This window comes from Pantherophis guttatus, chromosome 14, assembly GCF_059756535.1.
Source record: "Pantherophis guttatus breed Tessera chromosome 14, ASM5975653v1, whole genome shotgun sequence".
NCBI lineage: Eukaryota > Metazoa > Chordata > Lepidosauria > Squamata > Colubridae > Pantherophis > Pantherophis guttatus.
Genome location: NC_142076.1, coordinates 3,002,985 through 3,027,533, shown reverse-complemented (window position 1 = coordinate 3,027,533; position 24,549 = coordinate 3,002,985). Strand labels below are relative to the sequence as shown.

General features: G+C 41.5%; 1 protein-coding gene across 1 annotated transcript in view; it reads right to left on the bottom strand.

The window, feature by feature from the left end:
- RAB26 (RAB26, member RAS oncogene family) overlaps positions 1–24,549 on the bottom strand; it is a 233,886-nt gene that overhangs the window by 171,007 nt on the left and 38,330 nt on the right. The window lies entirely within an intron of this gene.

The window sequence follows — 24,549 nt, the reverse complement described above, 5'->3', positions numbered from 1 at the left end:
GACATTACTCGGACAATGTTTTTTTTGAGGTCAAAGCTATATTTTGAGAAGGACTCCTCACTTTTTTCCTGAAAATTAGTGCTTGCTTTATTTATCTAGAAACATTTACAGTATTTGTTTTGGAACAGTGTGGATGGTTTAAAATTATTGTCTAAGTAAACTATATTTTTCAAACCGGTGTATACCAGGTGGACTTTTGTCAGCAAGTTTTGCACATTACTTTTTATGTATAATATATATTTTTATATATTATAAAATATATTTTCGTATAAAAAAGAACACCGCTTGGGGGGGGGGCGAAAGCCCTACTAAGCAGGTATATACAAAAGTATGAAGGCTATTGCTTAATGCATTGTAAGTCACCCTGAGTCTCCGAAAAAGGGCGGCATATAAATCGAACCAATAAATATAAGTAAATACTGACTATATATGTGTTAAAGATTCTGCTTTTTTTAAAAGTGATGCACCTGAACAGTGAATGTAATCTCAGTCAATCAGACAGTTTCTGCAAGAAACTGAAATTGAAGAACACTCGGAGGCTCCAACTGGTCCAGAATGCGGCCGCGCGGGTGGTTATGGGTGCAACCCGTTGCGCCCACGTGACACCCCTCCTGCGCAAGCTGCACTGGCTCCCAGTGGTCTTCCGGGTGCGATTCAAGGTGTTGGTCACCACCTTTAAAGCGCTCCATGGCACAGGACCCGGGTACCTTCGAGACCGTCTTCTGCCACCGATAGCCTCCCACTGGCCAGTCCGCTCCCACAGAGAGGGTCTCCTCAGGGTGCCATCGGCCAAGTCATGTCGGCTGGCGACACCCAGGGGGAGGGCCTTCTCTATGGGAGCCCCAGCCCTGTGGAATGAACTGCCCCCGGAAATTCGTAAGATTTCTGACCTCCGGGTATTTCGCTGCGCACTTAAGACCCTATGTTGGGTTAGCAACATAATTTTAAATTGGATGTTTTAAATTTTTGGGGTTTTAAATTAAGCCAAATTTATTTAATACTTTTAAATTATTTTAAATTGATGTCTATTCTGTTTTTAAATAGGCTGTACACTGCCCTGAGTCCTTCGGGAGAAGGGTGGTATAGAAATAAAAGTATTATTATTATTATTATTATTATTATTATTATTATTATTATTATTATTATTATTATTATTATTATTATAAAAACTTATGTTGGGAGAGATACGGCTTCCTTCTCGATATGTTTGTATGCCACAAATAGCAGTGGGTCTCTATGGGGACACATTGTAAAGCATCTCCTCCATGCGGTCAGACAGAGGGCAGGTATCGTAATGCTCCCATGGCACATCACCTGTATCCATGGAGCACAGTAAAAGTTGAGTTGATCGCACATTTTCTTTCTGCTGTTGATTTTGTTTGACACTGGGGCAGATCTTATTTTCCCTCTTCTGGCAGCGATCTGTAGCCAAGCAGATTGATCCAGAGGTGAAATCCAACAGGTTCTGACAGGTTCTGGAGAACCGGTAGCAGAAATTTTGAATAGTTTGGAGAACTGGCAAATACCACCTCTGGCTGGCCCCAGTGGGGTGGGAATGGAGATTTTGCAATATCCTTCCCCCAGGAGTGGGGTGGGAATGGGGATTTTGCAGTATCCTTCCCCCAGGAGTGAGGTGGGAATGGGGATTTTGCAATATCCTTCCCCCAGGAGCAGGGTGGGAATGGGGATTTTGCAGTATCCTTCGCCTGGAGTGGGGTGGGAATGGGGATTTTGCAGTATCCTTCCCTTGCCACGCCCACCAAGCCATGCCCACAGAATCGGTAGTAAAAAAAAATTGGATTTCACCACTGGATTGATGCATAGGCTGATTTCCTTAGATTGTAGAATGGAAGGATCTTTTGTGCAAAGTTTGGAGATCTTAACTTAAAGTATGCAACAGAGTTGAAAAATAAGCTTGAGTGCTGTACAAGGTTGGGTCTGTGTATTTTTGCTTGTCTTTATGTATTTGGGGAAAGGAGAAGAAAATGATAATCATACATATACATAGGTAATAGATGCTATAAGCATAAATATTCGTAATTAGCAAACCTCAAGTTACTTTCCCGCCTATCTGTTACTATCCTCAAGAAAGAGTTATTGTCTTAGTAAAGAAGAAACGTATCAGTTATGTTGCCTTAGCAGTTTTGCTAAATCTTACTGAGAACTGAAAAGAGCCTGAGTGGCGCAGCAGACTAATGCTACTGTTAAAGGTAGTATTTAGCTTCCAGCTGCCTGCAATTACTGCGAGTTCAATTCTCCCCAGGCTCAAGGTTGACTCAGCCTTCCATCCTTTCTAAGGTAGGTAAAATGAGGACCCGGTTTGTGGGGGCAATAAGCTGACTTTGTATAAAGTATACAAAAAGGATGAAGGCTATTGCTTTGCACATTGTAAGCCGCCCTGAGTCTCCGGAGAAGGGCGGCATATAAATAAAAATAAAAATAAAAAAAATGTACTGAAAACCAAGGACTTCAAGGTCGCCTCAATTAGCACTTTCCTTCTATGTTTCTGTCTTGCTAACTAACCCTCATTCTACTCCAAGAACTTGTTTTTTTCACAACTGTAACATTTCATTCTAGGAAATATTAGAAATATTAAAAAGGCAGACTATTATATTTCCTAGAATATTTTATTCTTCTAGGAGAGCGGTGGGTGCTAACTTTCTACATTTTCATCCTTGCATTATTTGTCATTAATGTCAAGATATGCCTACACTGAATCAAATATCTCTAAATTTTTATATTCTAGTAGATTAGATATATATCTAATTTATCTATATCTAATTTATTAGATATATAGAGATATAAATAAATATCTAAAAATCTCTAGATTTTTATGTTCTAGTAAATTTCCTGATTTAAAAGAACAAACAAATTTCATCTTAATGTACTATGCATCATTTAGAAAGAAAACATTAGGACATGTTTCATTATTCTTTTTAACCCATTTTTTTTTTACAGAGAAACAAGGCATCTGTTAACATGAGGTTGGGAGGGACTGTAAGTCTTTTCCCTTCCAGCTGTGTGTTTCTCTACCCTTCTAAGGTTGTTTAGAGCTTAAAATGGAGCAAAAATCATTGCAGGAAGGAAAATATCCTAATTCAATGCAGGAATTGAAAATAGGTCTTGAGGAAAAAGAATGAGAGCAGAACTGGGTTGGAGAGAGAAAGAAAGAAACCTTCCTCCCTCTTTCTCTCATCCCTTTGCTTCAAAATCTGAGGCAAAATTAAGAGCAACGACTGGGAGGTTTGCTCGCTGCAGACCCTGGAAAACCTGCCCGACAGTTGTGCTCGGAGCAACTGTTGAAGGCGAGTTGCTAAGATGGAGCCCTTCCTAAGTGGTTGCCATAGCGATGCTGTTGGATGCAACCTACGAAATGGAAAAAGCTGCTGGGGGGGGAGGGAGGGGGCATTTGGCTTTGAATTGGCAGAGCTCAAAGCGGGTGATTGTGGTGAACAAACCAGACAGGTTGGCAAGGACACAGAAGCCTGGCAACCAGCTGGAAAACAGCTTTCCCCAAGACATCAATGGAGTACCTTCCTCCCATGACCGCGTGTCCAGGTGGCCGGAATCTTGTGAAGGGGACCTTTGCATCATCATGGCTGTCATCCTAACTTTTTAAGCGTATTTTCCAGACACCCCTTCCTCCTCCTCCTCCTCCTCTTCCTCCTAAGATGATCTCAGCCTTCTGAAGGCCTGGAGGGCTCTTTCAAGCTCTACAGCGGGGCTGGGAGGCCACCTCAGCCCCCTCCCTCCTGTGCTCAAATTTGGCAGGAAGACGTGCCCACCTGGAGATGCTGTTTCTGTCGGATTTGGGGCAAAATTCCAAATATATGCAGACTTGCAGGCAGGCTTAACCAGTTGCCCCAGTGAAGGGCCCAAACTTGTTCCTCAGTGTTTACCTAGAACAGAACAGAATAAAAGAGTTGGAAGGGACCTTGGAGGTCTTCTAGTCCAACCCCCTGCTTAGGTAGGAAAGCCTACACCACTTCAGACAAATGGTTATCTAATTCTTCTTAAAAGCTTCCAGTGTTGGAGCATTCACAACTTCTGCAGGCAAGTTGTTCCACTGCCTAATTGTTCTGTCAGGGAAATTTCTCCTTAGTTCTAAGTTGCTAAGGAGACTGGAGGCTAAACCGTACAATGAACGATTGAGGGAACTAGGTGTTGTATCTTCAGCTTCTGGCTCTGGGCAGCTGAAAGAGATAATTTTTAAAGAGATTTGTCACAAGTAAATGCCTTATTCTCTAATGTGTAAATAGTATATGAACGGGATGTCAGGGGTTAATTTATTCTTCACTTCTTAATGTATTCATACTTCACCACTCCCATATCTAGCTCCACCCATTGTATATATAAGGAGCTACACACACTCTCTTCTTTGCTTCTATCTGTGAATATTCAGTGAATATAGAATGCCTTATGTAAATAAAAGAAAATATATTTGAACTCTTAACTCTCTCATAACTTATTGAGTCTGATCCTGAAAATATTGCAACAAGCTGGTAGCAGAGGATGGTTAAATTGACTCAATAAAAACCTAAATATGTCTAAGAGAGATAGGCCCAACACCAGGGCATACAGCAAAGAAATGGAAACGGATCAAGAAATAATAGATGAGTCCACAAATGCAATTTCGAGAGAATCCGAAGAATACACAACTGAAGACGAAGAAATAATAGATGAAGATGGTGACCGAGAGGAAATTAAAATAGAAAACAACGAACTCAGGTCAGAAATATTAAAACTGTTAAAGAGCCAGAAAAATGATGAAAGCCTCATCGCGAACCTCCAAGACATGTTGAAAAACAGCAGAGCAGCGAGAGAGAAGCACATCGCCACCGAAAAGTCAAAAGACTCCAAAATAGTAAGTGATACGACTAAAGAAAAGAACGCTATAAAGAAGAAAAACGGTGATCCCGCGCAAAATTTTGAATGGCAGCCATCTTGGTTCCAACAGACCTCCAGAATGAGCGAAGCAGAGCCAATCAGAAAACTTGATTCAAAATTTCTGGCGCGAAAGGCACTACTGGATAACGAAAACGAAAAAGAAAAATCAAACACCTCAGAAGAATCAGAATCAGAAAGTGAAGGTGATTCAACAGATACTCAAATAAAGTCAGCAATGAAAACGCTTTTTGCTGCATTTGGACCAAAACTAAAAATTACCAAAAAGTCAACCAGAAAACGAACGAGCAAGCCAACGTCTCAAAATCTACCCGCTCCCATCCTGACGACGAGAGCACCGACGCCTGAACCAAGAGAGCCCTGCAAATACCGTCCCACACCGCAGACCGATGAAAGCACCAACGCATTCAAGAGAAGAAAAAGAACAAACGCCATCGTCAGAACCCCTAAGATCGAGCCGGAGACCGATTCATCTGAGGAGGAGCTGAACGAGCGAGCCGCAACGACGAGAACCTCTCACGACGACTCCAGGATCGAAATGAGCAACACGCATGCGCGAGATTACGCAGATGACCCGGGAAGACATGAGTTGCCGAAAGGACCCTGCAGACTCGTCGCGAGCATTCCCACGCCGTTTTGTAATTTTCACCATCTACGAGACCACGGACTACCTCCGGTTGTAAGTAATGGACCTAATAATGTCGGAAACTTGCCCAGTGACTTCCCAAAGCTGAGAATAGATGGCATTAATTTACAAGAATGGTATCAGCAGCTCCAGGTGGTCTTTATGAAAGAAAACTTACTGTTTTTCATCACTAATCCCCCAAAAAGACCTTGGACTTTAAAGTTAGACTGCTTACACCATAGAGCATTTTTCTTATTAATTTCTAGTGTGTCTCCTGCCATGTATCACAGTATTAAGCAAAATCTGACTGTCTCAGAAATTATTCAATGCATGTTCAATTTGTTTCACAGTGATAGTGTAGCTACCACCACAAGAATGTCTAAAGATTTCTTTTCTTCTAGGATAAAACCAGGGGTTTCCATAAGTGAACATTTAATATCTTTAAACAAAATAAGAGCTGAGCTACATTTAAGGGGGGAGGTGATTTCAGACCAAACAATGAAGAGTGTTATCATAAACTCACTTGACCCATCATGGGACAATTATATGTCACATTTAGACACAATCAATCTTGGATATTTATCCATAGAAAGTCTATCCAATAAGTTAATAGCTGAAGACAATTCAAGGAAGAGCCGCTCTAACAATCACATTGAACATAAACCATATAGAAAAGTGGTTTTCCAAGAAAGATATAATGAAACATTCAGATGCCACAATTGTGGATCCAGGGAACACAATAGAAGAGATTGTCCCAAAATCACAAAAGAAAGACATAGGTCAGAACACAGAAACAAATACATCCATAGACAGTCTTCCATTGATAGACATAGATATAGAAGCCCACCAAATTACAAAGAATATAGAGGGGGTAGAGATAATTCAAAGGACAGAAAATCTGGTTCACTAAATGGACTAAACAAGCAAGACAACACTAACATACAGCAAACTGAGGATAATAATTGGCTTATTGATTCTGGAGCAACCAATCATACTACTACTAATAAAAACATACTATCTTCATTTATAGAAGATAAATTTGTAATAAAGGTAGCCAACCAAGAAAAGGTCCAAGTATTAGGAAGAGGAAATGTAACCTTGCCTGGTATAGGAAAAATAGAGGGGGTATTACTGATACCTGAGATACCTCATAACATATTAAGTGCCATAAAACTAAGCAGAGATTCTGATATTAATATTGTGTTCTCAAAAGGAAAAGCAACTTTGGAGAAAAATAAAACAGATATAGGTACAGTAATGATTAAAGGAGGCCTACCTTATTTAATAACTAAAGAGAAATGGTTACACAACATTGATTCAAATATGGAAGATTGTATTGAACTAGATAATGAAAACATTAGCAACAGTGACAATGATGAATGTAAAATAGCTCATGATAACAAGGATGCACATAATGAGAAAAAACCAAAAATAGGTAAGCCAATTCATGATGAGTGTGCTCATGTCTTACATAGGAAGTTAGGACATGCCAGTTTTCCTGTAGTACAGAAAATGACTGAACACGCAGAAGGTGTCAAAATAAAAAATTGTGAAAACTATTTGGAATGCTCAGTATGTAAATCTACAAAACTAAAAACTAGTCCCAGGCCTAGAAAATCTACAAGGTCAACTAACAAGATTTTTGATTTAGTACACATGGACCTGGTTGGTCCACTGACTCCATCAATCATTTATAAAAAACGTTACTTCTTAACTATTGTGGATGACTATAGTCGCTATGGATTTGTTTACACATTAAAACACAAAGATGAAACCTTTCAAAAATTTAAAGAGTTTTACAAACGCGTAGAAACACAACACAATATCAAAATAAAACAAATAATGACAGATAGGGGATGTGAATTCATGTCTAAGGAATTCTCCCAATGGTTGAAGGACAGAGGAATGTTACATTACACATCTAGCCCATTTTCCGCGTTCCAGAACGGAATTGTAGAGAGGAAGAACTCAACATTACAAACCATGATTAGATGCACATTGGAAGATGCTGGCTTAAGCAAACAATTCTGGTCAGAAGCCCTACAATATTCCAATTACACACAAAATAGAACTTGGTCCAGCATTGTGAATAAGACACCATATGAAGTGATGTATAATAGAAAACCAAAACTAGCACACATGCACATTTTTGGAGTCACCGCAGACGTACACATACCTAAACAATTAAGAAGAAAGGGAGAAAATGTGTCTAGAAGACTTAGATTTATGGGATATGAGACAGGTACAAAAGGATACAGATTCATTGATAATAATAACAAATTTATAGTTTCCAGAACAGCTGTGTTTCATGAACAGGCCAACTGGTCTAGAATACATCTTAATGAAATATTCCCAAACAACAACACAGATACTAAATCCCAAGAGAAAAGAACTGTAGAAAAGCAAAAGGACAACAAATATAAAAACAAAAACAAAACATGGACAAACAGTCAACACAAAATAAAGACAGATACATTAACAAAAAAGGAAGCAAGATATTTGCATGACAATAATAGTAAACCCGAGAAGCCAATTAGAAACACTAGAAACCAAATGCCAAATAAATATAAAGATTATATAATGCATATGGATGGAGAAACTATGACACCTAGCACATATGAGGAAGTGTTAAAACTTCCTCCTAAAGAAAAAGAAAAGTGGGAATTAGCAATGACAAAAGAGATGGAAAGCTTACAAGGATTAAATGTATTTACACCTGCGATTGCACCAAAGGACAAAACAATTATTGGTACTAGGTGGATATATAAAATTAAAAATTTAGAGGGAGGCAATACTCTATATAAGGCTAGATTAGTTGCACAAGGTTATGCACAGAAATATCCAGAGGACTATACTGACACTTACTCCCCCACAGTAAGAACTGAAAGTGTAAAAACGGCTCTAGTTGTAGCATCAGCACTCAATCTCGATGTATTCCAGTATGACATACAGACTGCGTATTTACACGCAAAATTAGATAAGGAAATATATATAAGGGCACCTCACAGTCAATATACAAATAAGAATGAGATTTGGTTATTAAACAAAAGTCTATATGGGCTAAAACAATCTGGTAAACGATGGTATGATTGTTTAGTAAAAGTACTAAGAACTATGGAATTCAATGCTACCACTGCTGATAATTGTTTCTTTGTTAAAAAGGGTAATGATTACATAGAATTTGTATTGATCTATGTGGACGACATTTTATATATAGGTAATCACAAAGCAAGAAGAGAAACATTTGTAACAAAGTTAAATGAACATTTCTCATTGAAATCCTTAGGTAAAGTAAATAAGTATCTTGGTGTTCAAATTAGTAAGACTAAAAGGGGATTCAAGCTTTCTCAGAAAGATAAGATCACAGAACTTTTGAACAAATGTAACCTAAATGATGCTAAACCCTGTGACACTCCAATGCAAACTGATTTCCTAAGAAATGCTGATGAATCATCCCCTGAATTCAAAGATAACACGTTCTATAGATCAATCATAGGTTCACTTCTTTACATTTCTAATTGGACAAGACCTGACATCGCTTTACCCCTTAATTTATTGTCCAGACATGTCAGCAAACCAACTATGTATCACTGGGAAGCTGTTAAAAGAATATTAAGATATTTAAAAAACACATTAGACTTTTGCTTAATGTTAGAACCTAATAATGTCAAGGAACCGAAACTCACATGTTACGCAGATGCAGATTGGGCTGGAGACACTTCATGCAGAAAAAGTACATCTGGTTACTTATTTCTCCTAAACGATTGTCCAGTTTACTGGTACACTGGCAAACAAGATTTAGTGGCCACTTCAACAACAGAAGCGGAATATGTTTGTTTATCTAAAGCAGCAAATAACCTTGTATGGTTTAATGATCTGATTTCTGATGTTTGGAAAAAACCTGCACTACCTTTTGTCATGCACGAAGACAATAAAGCAGCCATTGAAATATCTAGATCCGACGCCATTGGACAGAGATCTAGACATATAGACATAAAATTTAAACATGTGAGACAATTATCTCAAGATGGATTTATTAAGGCAGTGCATTGTGAGACATCGGAACAGTTAGCTGACATATTGACAAAGCCTTTGCCATCTAAGCAACATAAATATTTGACTTCCAAATTATATGTATTATATTGTTCTGAATCTGAATGTAATAAATGTAGCATATCGAATCGGCATTTAGAGGGGGATTTGTCACAAGTAAATGCCTTATTCTCTAATGTGTAAATAGTATATGAACGGGATGTCAGGGGTTAATTTATTCTTCACTTCTTAATGTATTCATACTTCACCACTCCCATATCTAGCTCCACCCATTGTATATATAAGGAGCTACACACACTCTCTTCTTTGCTTCTATCTGTGAATATTCAGTGAATATAGAATGCCTTATGTAAATAAAAGAAAATATATTTGAACTCTTAACTCTCTCATAACTTATTGAGTCTGATCCTGAAAATATTGCAACAAGATTCTTGTCCTTTGCCGAGGCCAAAATGTCTGAAAGCCAAAGATGGGGGCACTGGCCAGGCTCCCTCCCAAGACGTGGGATCAGGTCTTTGAACCGTGGATGCCATCTCACCCTTTCCAACTGGGTCCTGTGCTCAGGCTCACCAGTCCACAAATGTGCCCCACAGACGGTCCCTGTCCGATGTTTAACAAAGGTGTTGAAAAGTTACAGATTGTCCTTGACTTACAACCATCCATCTGTTGACCATTTGAAGTTACAACAGCATTGAAAAAAGTGACCATTCCTCACATTTATGACCATTGCAGCATTCCTACAATTGTGAGATCAAAATTCAGACACTTGGCAACTGGCATGTTTTCACAATGGTTGCAGCCTTCCCAGCCATTTGCAGCCTTCCAACAAGCACGGAAAAGCAGGGAAAAGCCAGATCCGCTTAACGACTGCATGATTCTCGTTACACTGCAGTGATTCACTTAACATCCATAGCGAAAAAGGTTCCAAATCAGGCGTAACTCACTTAATTCACCTTGCTTAGCCAGGGAAATTCTGGCCCCAACTGGGGTCGTAAGTCAAAGACTACCTGTAAGGGGGGGGCGCCAAGGAAGACCCTTTTCTGATGAAAGGCAGTGAAATTGACAAAATGGGACACCAAGACCACTACAGCATGACTCCACCCTACTTGAAAGGGGCCTTCCTGGTGTAAGTCATTGCTGAGATTTAAAGGGGAGGGGAAGGCAGCCTCTGGTTCCCATAAAGCTCTCGGTGGGTGCCCCATTGAGGGGAAGATGGAAGGAAGGAAGGAAGGAAGGAGGGAGGGAGGGAGGGAGGGAGGGAGGGAGGGAGGGAGGGAGGGCAGCAGCAGCACTGTACCCGCCAAAGAGTTGACTCTCCAAGATCTTCAGGCAGATTGACAGCTGCTTTCCCATCTTCTCAGCCAATAATTGGATGCTTACCCAAAGCTAAAAATATTGTATTTCTCTCCCAGATCCATAAAGGTCAGTCGAGTGATGCTGCTCTCTCAGCAATGAATTATTCCATACGGGGAACGTGGGAAGGAAGCGTGTCTCACACGGAGCTGGAGGGGCCGGCAGACGATGCTTAGCAGCAGGTCCCCAGATCCCCCCTCCTGCCCCCTCAGAAGACGCCTCGGGGTGCATCGCTCTTCCCCCTTTCGAATCCATCCCCCACAGAAGCCACTTTCTCCTCCTTGCCAACAGGCAAGAATCCTGGATCGCCTTCCGTCTGTACTCCCTGGTAAAAACACATGTAAACGTGCTTATCTACAACGTGGTTTGACAATGTGGGGCATAATGTGTATTGTGCAGATTGACTATTTTGGTTTTAAAGCTGTGGTTTATAGGCTGTTTGGTAGTGTGATCTCAGATAAACCCTGACTTAATAAGCCGCAGTTAATCAAACCATACTCTGTGGATTATTAATTGCCAATATGTTTGTTCCAGAAATCCTCAGACCGTTCCAGACAAATGGTTGACCAACCTTGGAAAGCCTCCTGCCAATGAGCCCCTTCAACTCCAGAAGGCGAACTCGGACTGCTGCATTCAGCCAGGAAATTCCTCCTGCCTCTATTCTCAAGCACTACAGAGAATAAATCCTGTGACTTCAGGAAGTCCATGTAGTCTTCAGGAAGACATGCCCGGTGGTCCCAATCTCTTTAACTCTTCTTCATATCCACCCAACCCCTCACCATGCTCTTCTCTGCACTCTTTTGAGTTCCTCAGCATCCATTTTTCTATTGTGGTGGCTAGAACTGGACTCAGAATTCCAGGGGTGCTCTAACCATTGCACTCACTTCCCGTGATACTATACCTCCATTGATGCTTCCCAAAGTTTCATTAGCTCTTTTAGCAGCTGTAAAACATTGGTGTCTCATCCTTAATTTGTGGTCTACTACAACACCCAGATACTTCTTGCAAGGATAGGGTTCCCTTCCCTCCCCCCTCCCCTCCCCCCCTCCTTCAACTTCCTTCCTTCCTCCTTCTTTTCTGTACTTTTTGGTGTTTTTTTAAAGCAATATCATAGCAGTTTAAAGGCCAACCAGTTGATTTTGACAGAGTCACAGATTACCAAGCATGTATGGGCCACCAAGTCAAAATCAAGGCATCCCAGATGATGCCTGTTCAGCCTCTGCTTGAACATCTCTAAGGAAGGAGAGCATCTTTTTAGATCCACTGACAAACTCCTGTTCTTCTTAAAACATTTTCTCCAACATTCAACTGGAACCTGTCTCTCTGTAACTTAGATCCTTTACTCCTGCCCTGCAGTCTACAAGCTCAGAAAACACGTTCCGGACCTGATTTTCCCTTTTCCCTGATAATTGTGAACATCTCAGCAGAGCTGGTTTTCTCTTCTGCCAGCTGACATCAGAATCAATTAAATCCTGAACTGCATCTTGATGGCTCCAGCAGGTAATGATGGGCATTGTATTCCCAATTAGTTTATGACCCTGAGGGGTTAATTGCTAGGTGACAGCAGAAGCCACACACGTCTTTCTGAAGGTCATCTCCTTGGTGCAGCAGTGGACTCTGCACGGTTTATATTATTGTATGGTTGATGTGCAGATGGTAGCCAATAGAAACTTTCTATGGAGATGCAAAACGGGAAGCACCCGCTGACCAAGGCTGATGACCATGCACCTTCTAGAACCTGATAGAAAACCTGAGGTGTGGGCCTGACTAACACTGGCTAAAGTGAAGCTACTGCTTCCAATGATTTGGAAACCACTATTATTGATGCAGGCTAAGATTGCATTTGTCTGTTTTGCAGCCACATCACAGGGCTGGCTCATTTTCAGTTTTCAGGATCTTTATCCTTGTGGTCTGGGACACTGTCCAAAAGGACAGTGCCAAGAACCACTAATACAATATAGAAAACTTAAAACAGCCATTCCCCTTTAAGAAATTCAAAACCCCAAAGCAAAAGCACTAGCTGAGAGGGAAACTCAGAGCAGCCACTCAGGCTAATTGAAAGTCTGGGCATGCTGCCAAAAGCCATTAAAGGTTGTTACAAGAAATAATAAAACCTGACCACAAAAAGCAGTCTAAGAAACACTTGAGTAGGGCCATAAAGATAAATGGGATTAGGCTAAAAATAACTCAATAAGGCACACCAGAATGCCTCTTCCCTGTCTCCCTGACAGGATTAACCCATAGGATAGGAAAAAACAAAAGACCAGGATTAACCCATTAAATCAGGAAAACAAAAACTCAGGGCAATCAAAACCCATCAAACTGCAGGAGCTTCAAAGGAAAATTAAGTATAAAAAGATACAGGCTTGCCATCCCACTCTGCTAGCTAGCCAGGAACACTTGAGCTGTCTTGTCTTCCTGAATTAAAGGGCTCCGCTTTCTGGCAGCTTGCTTCTGTGTCAATTTCTTCTCAGCGCCAGTGATGGTGTCCCAACTGGGGAATGCACCAAGGAGATTTCTTCCAACATCCTAAATACCAGTACACTGTCGGATCTACCTACAGCTTCGATTTCTCTTTCCTAATAGAATCTCTTTGAATTCATCACTTAATTTCATCTTGTTATTTTCAGCCTGCTTCACTAACCCCTTGCAAGGGTGCAATAATTCATCTGGCCCTAAAAAAATTCTGTCAGGTCTCAAGGCTCAATCCTGCCTCTTCATCCTGTGGAAGACACACACTCTCTCGGGAGAAATCTGAGCCAAAATAGAAGCTGAGTAACTCTGTCTTCTCTTTAGTCCCTGCTAATATTTTGTCAGCTCCATTGTGCAGCTGGTGTGTGGATCCTTTCCTCTTCCTTTTATTTTCAACACATCTCAGGACTGATATAAATCAATCAACGTATTAGTTTATTCTGAGCTTTGGTTTTCCGTGTTATTTTTACCGTACTCTTCCTCTATGGCTTGGTCCTCCTTCCATTTCCTCTATCTCTTTCCCTCCCCTGAATTTTCACAGAGCTGTCCTCAACCTTTTTCCTTGGACCTATTTGCAGGTGCTTTTTAATGCTCTTTCATAACAGCCTCTTTTAGGGTGAGGCTTTCTCATGGGCTCCCAGTTTTCCTTGCTCTGCTCTTAATACAGTCCATTTTTGAGGTCTGGGATACATTGCGCTACATTCAGCATCCTTTAGAACAGGGGTCTCCAACCTTGGCAACTTTAAGATTTGCGGACTTTAACTCCCAGAATTCCTCAGCCAGCAAAGCTCCAATAAATAAATTTAAATAAATACAATTTAGCAAAGCTGGCTGAGGAATTCTGGGAGTTGAAGTCCACAAGTCTTAAAGTTGCCAAGGTTGGAGACCCCTGCTTTAGAATCTGTTTTACTCCCACTTTACATAGTTATTTTCTTTCCTCCAATGTACAGGGATACTTACACATCAACAAATCCTCCCTACTGATTAGTAAGAACTCAAGGTTATTCAACCTCATGTTCCTCTCGACCCTCTTCAGGAAATAGCTGTCAGCAATATAGGTCAGGAATTTCCTGGAAATTCTATTTGGTAGAATTGGTTCTATTCAAATCTCTCGTTATTATGTCTCTGAGTGTCCTTGAAGGAATTGCATTCTACTTCTGGGTGGCACCATATGCAACTCCTTGCTTGGATGGGCAGCAACAGAGGCAAAAATATTACTTTTATTCGTCCCTTCACTTACTTTAACCAAACTCTTCTATAACATACAGTATTTGCAAGTTCTTTCATCTGGATTTTTGAACAGAAATGAGTATTTTTAACATTAGAAAGTTAACTCTCTCCCTCACGTCTTTCCTAACAGGTTATTCCTGCAACTGTTATAACCAAATCATAGATGTTCTCTCATCAAGTCTCCATCCACCTGTTTTTGCCTTCCTGTACTAGGAGCTCAAATTCATCTTGCTTTCTTCTCCCATCTTCTGACGATCAGTGTGGAAACAATAAAAGACATGACCTTGGCAAGTCAAAGTTCCCTCTGATGCTTAATTGAGTGATTTAGGAAACTCTACTTCTTGCAACCTTCTCATTCCATCCATGATGACAAGTCTTAGACTTCAGAATTTTCTTCTCCAACCCCAACAGTATTCAGTTCAAAGGTTTTTTTTCATCTAGTTTTCACCTTGCTGGCTACTACCTGTGAAGTGCTACATCTTTTGTGCCAGTAGTCTGTCATCCAGGTCATTCTACTGATGCTCTCAGTCACCCGTCAACATAATGTGTTTAAATTCCTTTCAGTTGTGCGTGACTAGCTACCAGAACCTTCTGGGTTGGCAAAGATTGGTTACGTCCCAACTCAAATCCTGAATGCACAGAGTCTCTTCTCTCAACAATTTTCTGACACTTCTTTCTGAGTTCCAGTAGTGAAAAATATCTTCTACCTCTTTTCCTTCTGGGTTTTTTTTCCCCCATTGGATTTGTTCTTTGATGAAAGTTTCTTCCTTCAGGAGAACTGTTTCCATTGCCAATTTCTCTTGCAGTCTCTTCTGCTTTATCTGATCAATCTTCATTCTTTTTCAAGAGCTGAACTGAGTCTCTTGCCAAGCCTCTCAGTTTTTCAGAGATGACAGTCCATTTCTCCAGATTGTCGTCTCTATGAAATGCACTGTATTTCTGAGAAGGTTTACGTGACAATGAATTTATATGAAAGCCTTACAATGGCCTTCTTTTGTTTCTTCTTCTTAATGCTAAACAGGGATATCCTTCTGTAAAATCCTTGTTCTTAGAGGGGTGTATCATTTTGCTGTATTTCTGAAGATGTTCCGATAATGGATTACAATACAAAAAATTTACACCAGAAAGTGAATTAAAAACTAACATTCAAACACCACAATGTGAAAAAACAGCAACAGGTCAAAATAACACAAGCCCAAAGCAATTGAGGAAAGCAAAGCAGTTCTGATTAAAGATGTCTTTCAAGCAGCAGGAGAGAAATTATACCAAACTGGATGCTAAGCATTGTGTCCTTGGGCAAAACATGCTCCACAAGGAGACAACCACCGAGGTGACACTTTCTGAACACATAGTACCAAATATTCTTTCCCATATCTGGTCTTTAGGTATTAAGGCTTTCAAATAATAGAGTAGAGTAGAGTAGAGTAGAGTAGAGTAGAGTAGAGTAGAGTAGAATAGAATAGAATAGAATAGAATAGAATAGAATAGAATAGAATAGAATAGAATAGAATAGAATAGAATAGAATAGAATAGAATAGAATAGAATAGAATTCTTTATTGGCCAAGTGTGAATGGACACACAAGGAATTTGTCTTTGTGCATACGCTCTCAGAGTACATAAAAAGACAAGATACATTCATCAAGAATCATGAGGAACAACACTTAATCGCCATGATAGTTTGAAAAATCCTGAAAGCAATACAACAATCACCTCCTCCTCCAAATGTCATCATAATCCTGATGCCAATTAATAGTCCTATAATTAGATTTTCACTAATTACAGCCTGTTCTGCAATATAATGGATTACAGCAGCATAGTTGTCTGGGGAATTCTGGGAGTTGACGTCCACATACCTTCAAGTAGGCAAGGTTGAGAAACACTGGATTACAGTATTCTATTCTGGAAGTTTCCAGGGCATGGAACACTCCATATGGTTTCATCCATGAAAGCTGATGGAAACGCTCCATGGGGTCCTCCAAGGACAAACATGGAACAATGATCAATATCATGCTGCCATCTATTCACAAGCAATAATGTGTTCAGCTAAAGCAGGGTGAAAACTAGACCAAGACCATAAACCATAATACCATAAATTTGAGTAGATAGAAGATAAAACATTCACCAACAGATGAACCAGCAGTGTGCAGCAGCAGTCAAAAAATCTAATACAATCCTGGGTTGTATAAACAGAGGCATAGAATCAAGATCATGTGAAATATTAGTGCCACTTTATAAAACCTTAATAAGACCACACCTGGAATTGTGTGACCAATTTTGGCCACTAAACTACTTAAAAGATGTTGAGACCTTGGAAAAAGTTCAGAGAAGAGCAACTAAGATGATCAAAGGCCTGGAGACTAAACCATATGAAGAATGGCTGCAGAATTTGGGTATGTCTAGTCTAAAGAAAAGAATTAGGGATGACATGATAGCAGAATTCCAGTCTTTGATGGGTTGCCACAAAGAAGAGGGAGCCAAATTATTCTACAAAGCACCAGAAGGCAAGACAAGAAACAATGATTGGAAACTGATCAAAGAGATAAGCAACCTGGAATTAAGGAGAAACTTCCTAACAGTGAGGACAATTAACCAGCGGAACAGCTTGCCTTCAGAAATCATGGGTACTCCATCATGGGAGGTTTTTAAGAAAAGACTGGACAGTCACTTGTCTGAGATGGTGTAGGTTCTCTTGCTTCTTGAGCAGGGGGCTGGATTAGAAGACCTCCAAGGCCCCTTCCAGTTCTATTCTATTCTAAAAGATCTCCCCATATCTAGAGGGAGCTTCAACAATCTAGGCCATTTCCATCATCAGATCAACTGAACTGGATGGAGAGAAGAGTTTGCGGGTCAGTGAAGAGTGATCCCTCACATCGATCTGCTGAATGGTTTCAGCCAGTGATTTCACACAGATATTCAAAGCATGTGGGGTAGGGGAGAGAAAAACCTTGTATGACCCCAAAAGACAGAACTGGCCATCTTAAGAGTTGGCCAAGGTTTCTGTACACAAACGAAAGCTGTTAATTCAAGTGTATATCGAGTGATCTGTTACTGTGACCTGTGCCAAGAACGAAAAGCCAAACTATAAATTATCTCAAATAAAAATGACTAAAATAGAGATTTTTTTCAACATGAAGCCTGCCAAACTCTATTCTTTCTTCAAGGACTTTTTTTTTTCTACCATCATGCATATAAAGACCAATAATTGATATGTTCCAAGGCTACAAAGTTCCAGTAGGCAAACACAGCCTCTTAATCTTTACACCTACAATTACCATAGTAACAGTTGATAACTGGAGTAAACCAGCTAGAATCTCGCTAAGGAGGGAAACCCAGCTCAGTTCTCCAGGGGTAAACAAGCTTGTTCTTTTTATTCACAGTCCAAATCTGCAACATCTCCATTTCTAATCTCCTTCAGCGTGGCCCAAATCACAGGCTTCCAACAATAGAATAGAATAGAATAGAATAGAATAGAATAGAATAGAATAGAATAGAATAGAATAGAATAGAATAGAATAGAATAGAATAGAATAGAATAGAATAGAATAGAATAGAGATGGAAGGGACCTTGGAGTCTTCTAGTCCAACCCCCTGCTTAGGCAGGAAACCCTACACCACTTCAGACACATGGTTATCCATCCTCTTCTTTAAAACTTCCAGTGTTGGAGCATTCACAACTTCTGGAGGCAAGTTCTTCCACTGAATAATTGTTTTAACTGTCAGGAAATCTCTCCTTAGTTCTAAGTTGCTTCTCTCCTTGATTAGTTCCCACCCATTGACTCTTCTATATTGGACTCCTCCAATATAAATATATTTCTCCCTCTCTTTTAATAGTTTCATTTCTGCAGCCCCCTAATTTTAACTACGGTGCTGATTTTACCACAGCACGCTTGTGTTTATTATTTTATGATGTAAAGCTTAGTTATGGTCTGCTTATTATATATTGCCCCAGATGCTGGCTAGGCAAACAAAGGTGTTTATAAATGCATAAAGCAATGGGATATTTTATGCTGATGTATCGTCCTGTACAACAAAGTAAATTTAAAATTAAAACAACTTGTTTATGAGCGGGTGTTATTCTTAGTGGGGTTTTGCCCTTCAGGAAAGAAGTATGGCTGCAGTCCAAGAAATCTCTAATCAGAAGGAAGCACCTTCGTGAGTCTGCTGTAGCTTTTGCAAACCCTGGTTCACCCCAAACAAAGTAGGAAAATGCAAGCTTGATCAGCTAGCATAGCTGTTGGTGTCCTCCGCACTCATGGGCACATCAAAGTTTTAATTTTACAACGATTGAATAAATGGACCCAGTTTCATTGCTCTGAGATTAAGAAACCTCATTCAGCAAACTGTGATAGTCAAGAAAGAACAAAAAGCAGTCAGAAGTGTCGGTTGAATCCACAGAATACGATCAGTCGGGTTAGTTACACATCTCTTGACCACGTTTGCACAATACTGTGTGAAGGCAGGCTGTTTTGTTAATTTACAGTTCATATGATCTGGAACAGTTGAGCCACATAGAGGAATAGGAATAGGAATAGGAATAGGAATAGGAATAGGAATAGAATAGAATAGAATAGAATAGAATAGAATAGAATAGAATAGAATAGAATAGAATAGAATAGAATAGAATAGAATAGAATAGAATAGAATAGAATCTAGAAAGGACCTTGGAGGTCTTCTAGTCCAGCCTCCTGCTCAAGCAAGGAGAACCTATGCCAGTGATGGCTAACCTTTTTTCCATCGTGTGCCAAAAGAAGAGGGAGCCCAGGAGGATCACGCACGCAGGTGCCCACGCCCATAATTCTATGTGCCCTGCCCCCCACATATGCATACATGATCCCCCGCGCTCCCCCTGCTTTTGGCACACGATGGCACAGGGGCCCAATAGGCCCGTTTTTCGCTCTCCCCAGACTCCAGAGCCTCTCTAGGAGCCTGAGGAGGGCGAAAACCTCCCTGCCCCCCCGGAGGTGCTCCGGGGGCCAGAAATGGCCCGCTTGCCAACTTCCGGTGGGCCCAGAAGGCCTGAAAATCAGCTGGCCAGCACGCACATGTGTGCCGGAGCTGAGCTCACGTGCCCACCAATATGGCTTTGCGTGCCACCTGTGGCACACGTGCCATAGGTTCACCATCATGGACCTATGCCATTTCAGATAAGAGATTTGCTCCAGGATCAATCTGCAATTCAGTGGTGGGATTCAAATTTTTTTACTACCGATTCTATGGGCATGGCTTGGTGGGCATGGCAGGGGAAGGTTACTGCAAAATCCCCATTTCCTCCCATCAGCTGGGACTCGGGAGGCAGAGAATAGATGGGGGTGGGGCCAGTCAGAGGTGGTATTTGCCGGTTCTCTGAACTACTCAGAATTTCCACTACCGGTTCTCCAGAACTGGTCAGAACCTGCTGAAACCCACCTCTGCTGCAGTTGCTGCCCATCTTGAAAATATTTAGCAGTACAGGTAGTCTTCAACTTACAACAGTTCATTTAGTGACCAAAGTTACAATAGCCCTAAAAAAAGTGACTTATGACTGTTTTTCACACTTATGACCTTTGCAGCATCCCTGTGGTCACATGATCAAAATACAAACATTTGGCAACCGAGTCGTATTTATCCTGGGGTCACGTGGACCCCCTTTTGTGACCGTCTGAGAAGAAAAGCCAATGGGGAAGGCAGATTCACTTAACAACCATATTACTAAGTATCTGTGGAGATTCTCAGTCTTCAAGGCCACGGTTGTCCCAAAGGAGGTGCTTTTTTTTTCCCCCTTCAAGAGGCAACTGGACTTTCTAGTTTTTCTTTGAAATTTTCTTTTCTTTTTCAAAGAAAAACCAGAAAGTCCAGTTGCCTCTTGAAGGGGGGGGGAAACAAACCCACCTTTGGGACAACCATGTCACTAAACTTAATAATTGCAATGATCCACTTAACAATGGCAAAAAAAGGTTGTAAAATGGAGCAAAACTCATTTAGTTTCACTTAGCGACTGAAACGTTGGGCTCAGTTATGGTCGTAAGTCGAGGACTGCCTGTAGAAATAGGTAGAATGTGTTAAAGTAATAGACATGAACATGACAGGTGCACGGCTAGTCTAGTGAAGAGAAGGACCAGGGGAGACATGATAGCAGTGTGCCAATATTTGAGGGGCTGCCACAGAGAGGAGGAAGGGGATCAAGCTATTTTCCAAGGCACCCAAAGGCCAGACAAGGAATAATGGATGGAAACTGATCAAGGAGAGATTCAACCTGGAAATAAGGAGAAATTTTCTGACAGTGAGAACAATCAACCGATGGAACAGAAGTTACCTTCAGAAGTTGTGGGAGCTTCATCACTGGAAGCTTTCAAGAAGAGACTGGACTGCCACCTGTCAAAAATGCAGTAGGGTCTCCTGCTTGGGAGGGGGGGTTGGACTAGATGACCTACAAGGTCCCCCTTCCAACTCTGTTAATCTGTAAAGTGTGAATCTGAGTGCTTGTACCTGACATCGGCCAGGGCTTTTTTCCCTTCCACCTTCTTCCTCGTCAGCCCCCCTCGGCAGGGTCTCTCCTTCCCTCCCCCCTCCCCAATTCCCAGGCAAGCCAAGCCCTTGGTGCTCCTTCCCCAACTGACATCACCGATGGTTTCCATGGGGATGACGGCAAAGGCAGAACATTCCCCTCACGACCGCCAATTCCATCATTTAGCTATTATAATCACGGGCTTTTCACTGTCATCTGCAAAGGGAACAGAGTCTTCTTCTCCCTACCCCCACTCCCCAATTCTTGAACAATTTGAAAGAAAACAAGGGAAAGGAAAATGTCAAATTCTGAGCCGGCTGCATCAAGTCATCAAGTTGGGGTGGGGGACAGGGGTGGGGGGTAACAAGGCCAGACAGATGCACAAAAGGCTGGCTGAGCAGGAAGGTGAGCCCCCTCCTCAGGTGTGTCAGGTGCCTGCAGGCAACAGGGCAGCCAGGGGTGAGGGGTGGCTTCTCGGGGCAACAGCAGCAGGCTTCTGTTACAACAGGGCGGTCTGCAGACAAGCAAAGTCAACGGGGAAACCAGATTCACTTAACAACTTGGTCACTAACTTAACAGGTGCAATGATCCGCTTAACAACAGTGGCAAGAAAAGTCATAAAATGGAGCAAAAAAAAACCTGTGGTCAAAAGGTCAAGACGGCAGCCACCACGGTGGAGTTGAAACACCACCTGCCATCCCTGCGGGATACAGACTATCCTCGGCTTACAACAGTTCGTTCAGTGACCGTTCAAAGTTACAATGGCGCCGAAAAAAGTGGATTTAGGACCATCTTTCACACTTACGACTGTCGCAGCTTCCCCGTGGTCAGGTGATTAAAATTCAGATGCTTGGCGACTGACTCATATTTATGACGGTGTCATGTGATTCACTTTTGCGACCTTCTCATAAGCAAAGTCAATGGGGAAGCCAGATTCACTATGTGACTCATTTAACACTTTAGATTGAACTGAAAAGGGAAACAACAGGAGAGAGGGGAAGGAGTAGAGAGAGAGAGGAAGGGAGAAGAGAGGAGAGGAGAGGAGAAAGAAGAAAGGGAAAAGGAGAGGAAGAAAAGGGAGGGGAAAGAGGAGCAGAGGAGAAGGTTAGAAGGAGGGAAGAAGAGAGGAGTGGGGGAAGAGAAGGGGAAGTAGGAAAGAGAAGGAGAGGAAGAACGAAGGAAGTAGGAGGAGAAAGAGGAAGGAAGAGAAGGGGAGGAGAAGAAAAGTTGGAGTAAAGGTAAAGGGTAAAAGAGCAGTCCCAAAAAAGTAAAAATGAAAGTTAAAAGAAAAGATGAATGGAAAATGATGGAAAATGACTGTACATGTAAATGTGTTTATGAGAAATAAAAATAAAAAACTTAAAAAAAAACAACTGCAGTGATTCACTTAAGAACTGTAGCAAGGAAGGTCGTAAAATGAGGAGGCAAGACTCACTTTACAAATGTCTCACTTAGCAGCAGAAAATTTGGGCTCGGTTGTGGTTGTAAGTCAAGGACTACCTGTACAACATAAAAAAATAAGCCCATCTTCTCTCCCATCCTCATGGCCTCCACTAGCGGCCCAGGGTCTCAGGAGAGGCTCCCAGGAAGTCCCACTTATGAACCTATTGAAAGTGGCCTCGATCCTTTAGGGCAGGGGTCTCCAAACTTGGCAACTTTGACGCTTGTGGACTTCCACTCTCCTGGGAGTGGAAGTCCACAAGCCTTAAAGCTGCCAAGTTTGGAGACCCCTGTTTTAGGGGATCTTCCTGCAGCTCAGCAGATCCAAGCAAATGACCCCTCAGGCAAGGGCATTTCAATTTTTGCAGAACCGTTTTCTAAAGGAAAGGATTTGAGGGTGAAACGTCCTAGTTTCCCTGCTGTTGTTCTCCTTGTTGCCTTCAAGAAAGTGGAAAGTAGGCAGAACTTCAACAACTGTGGCCCTTGGGAGGAAAGCCCTAGCACCATTCCTCATAGCATCATTATTAGAATTTCAAATGAACGCAGTCTTAACTCTCAAGACTTTAATAAACTTATCCACAAACTTGTACTTTTTTCTTTTTGCTGCATTTGACATTCTGACAGAACGCGAATCACCTTAAACCGCAAATAAGGAAAAGGAAAAAAAATGCTGAATTTCTCCTGAAGATAGAGAAGATGGATAGAAAATTTAAATTTGTCCCATTTTCAGCAAGATGGAGCCTCTGGGCTGCCTGCCAGAGGTTTTAGCACTTAGATTGATGGGCTGGGATTTTAAAAAGGGCTTCACGAAATAAAGTAAGCCCGGGTTTCTACAGAAGACCAGATTTCATTTTTCTGAGAACCTATTCATTCTTGTTTTAAAACTAAGAGATAAATAGCAAGATTCTAGTCCTTATGCTTTGAAAGACTTGCTTGAAAACACCTAGAAAAGAGCAGGTGAAATTTCAGAGACGGTGCAAAGTGAATGTTGCAAATTCCACGGAATAGCAGTAACACTTAGACTTATATACTGCTTCACAGTGCTTCACAGCCCTCTCTAAGTGGTTTACAGAGTCAGCCTCTTGCCCCCCAACAATCCAGGCCCTCATTTTACCCACCTCAGAAGGATGGAAGGCTGAGTCAACCTTGAGCCTGGTGAGATTCTACCTGCCAAATTGCAGTCAGTCAGCAGAAGTAGCCTGCAGTACTGCACTCTAACCACTGTGCCACTGTGACTTTTATAAAAAACATTCTGCAGGCAGAAGTAAAATAATCTTTCTGTATGCAGGATCTCCGTCATCTGCAGTGAGGGGTTGGCCAGGACAGACCCCTGTACATCTGGAAGGAAGGGATGGCTTTCCTTGAAAGCTTCAGAGAAAGGAACCTTTGGGCTAACTCAGAAGAAGGGAAGCCACCAGCAGTAATTAAGGAGTGCTAATTAGTGTCGGAAGCTACAAATTAGATCTTTGTTATTCCTTGGCAAGGACATCCCTCTCCCACAGGGGAAGTTTGTTTTTCCAAGTCAGAATTCTCCCTTATTGGGATGGGAAAAAACATTTCTATCAGGAGACATACCCATGAAAGGAGCCAACATGAAACCGGGGAGGATTCACATAACCTGAGACACCAAACTCCCCCTCTTTTGGGAGAAGAAAAGTGAGGAAGGAGTCAGCTGTGATTAAAGGTGCCCATGCTTCTAAAATCCCTACTGAGAAGTTTTCCACCATGCCCCTGCCTGATTTATGGCCCTGCAAGTGGACTTGAACCTGGGTCTCCCTAATTAATTCAACACCCTAACCAGTGGTGGGTTTCAAAAATTTTTACTACCGGTTCTGTGGGTGTGGCTTGGTGGGCATGGCATGGTGGGCGTGGCAGGGGAAGGATACTGTAAAATCTCCATTCCCACCCCACTCCAGGGGAAGGATACTGCAAAATCCCCATTTTCTCCCAATCAGCTGGGAGTCGGGAGGCAGAGAATAGATGGGG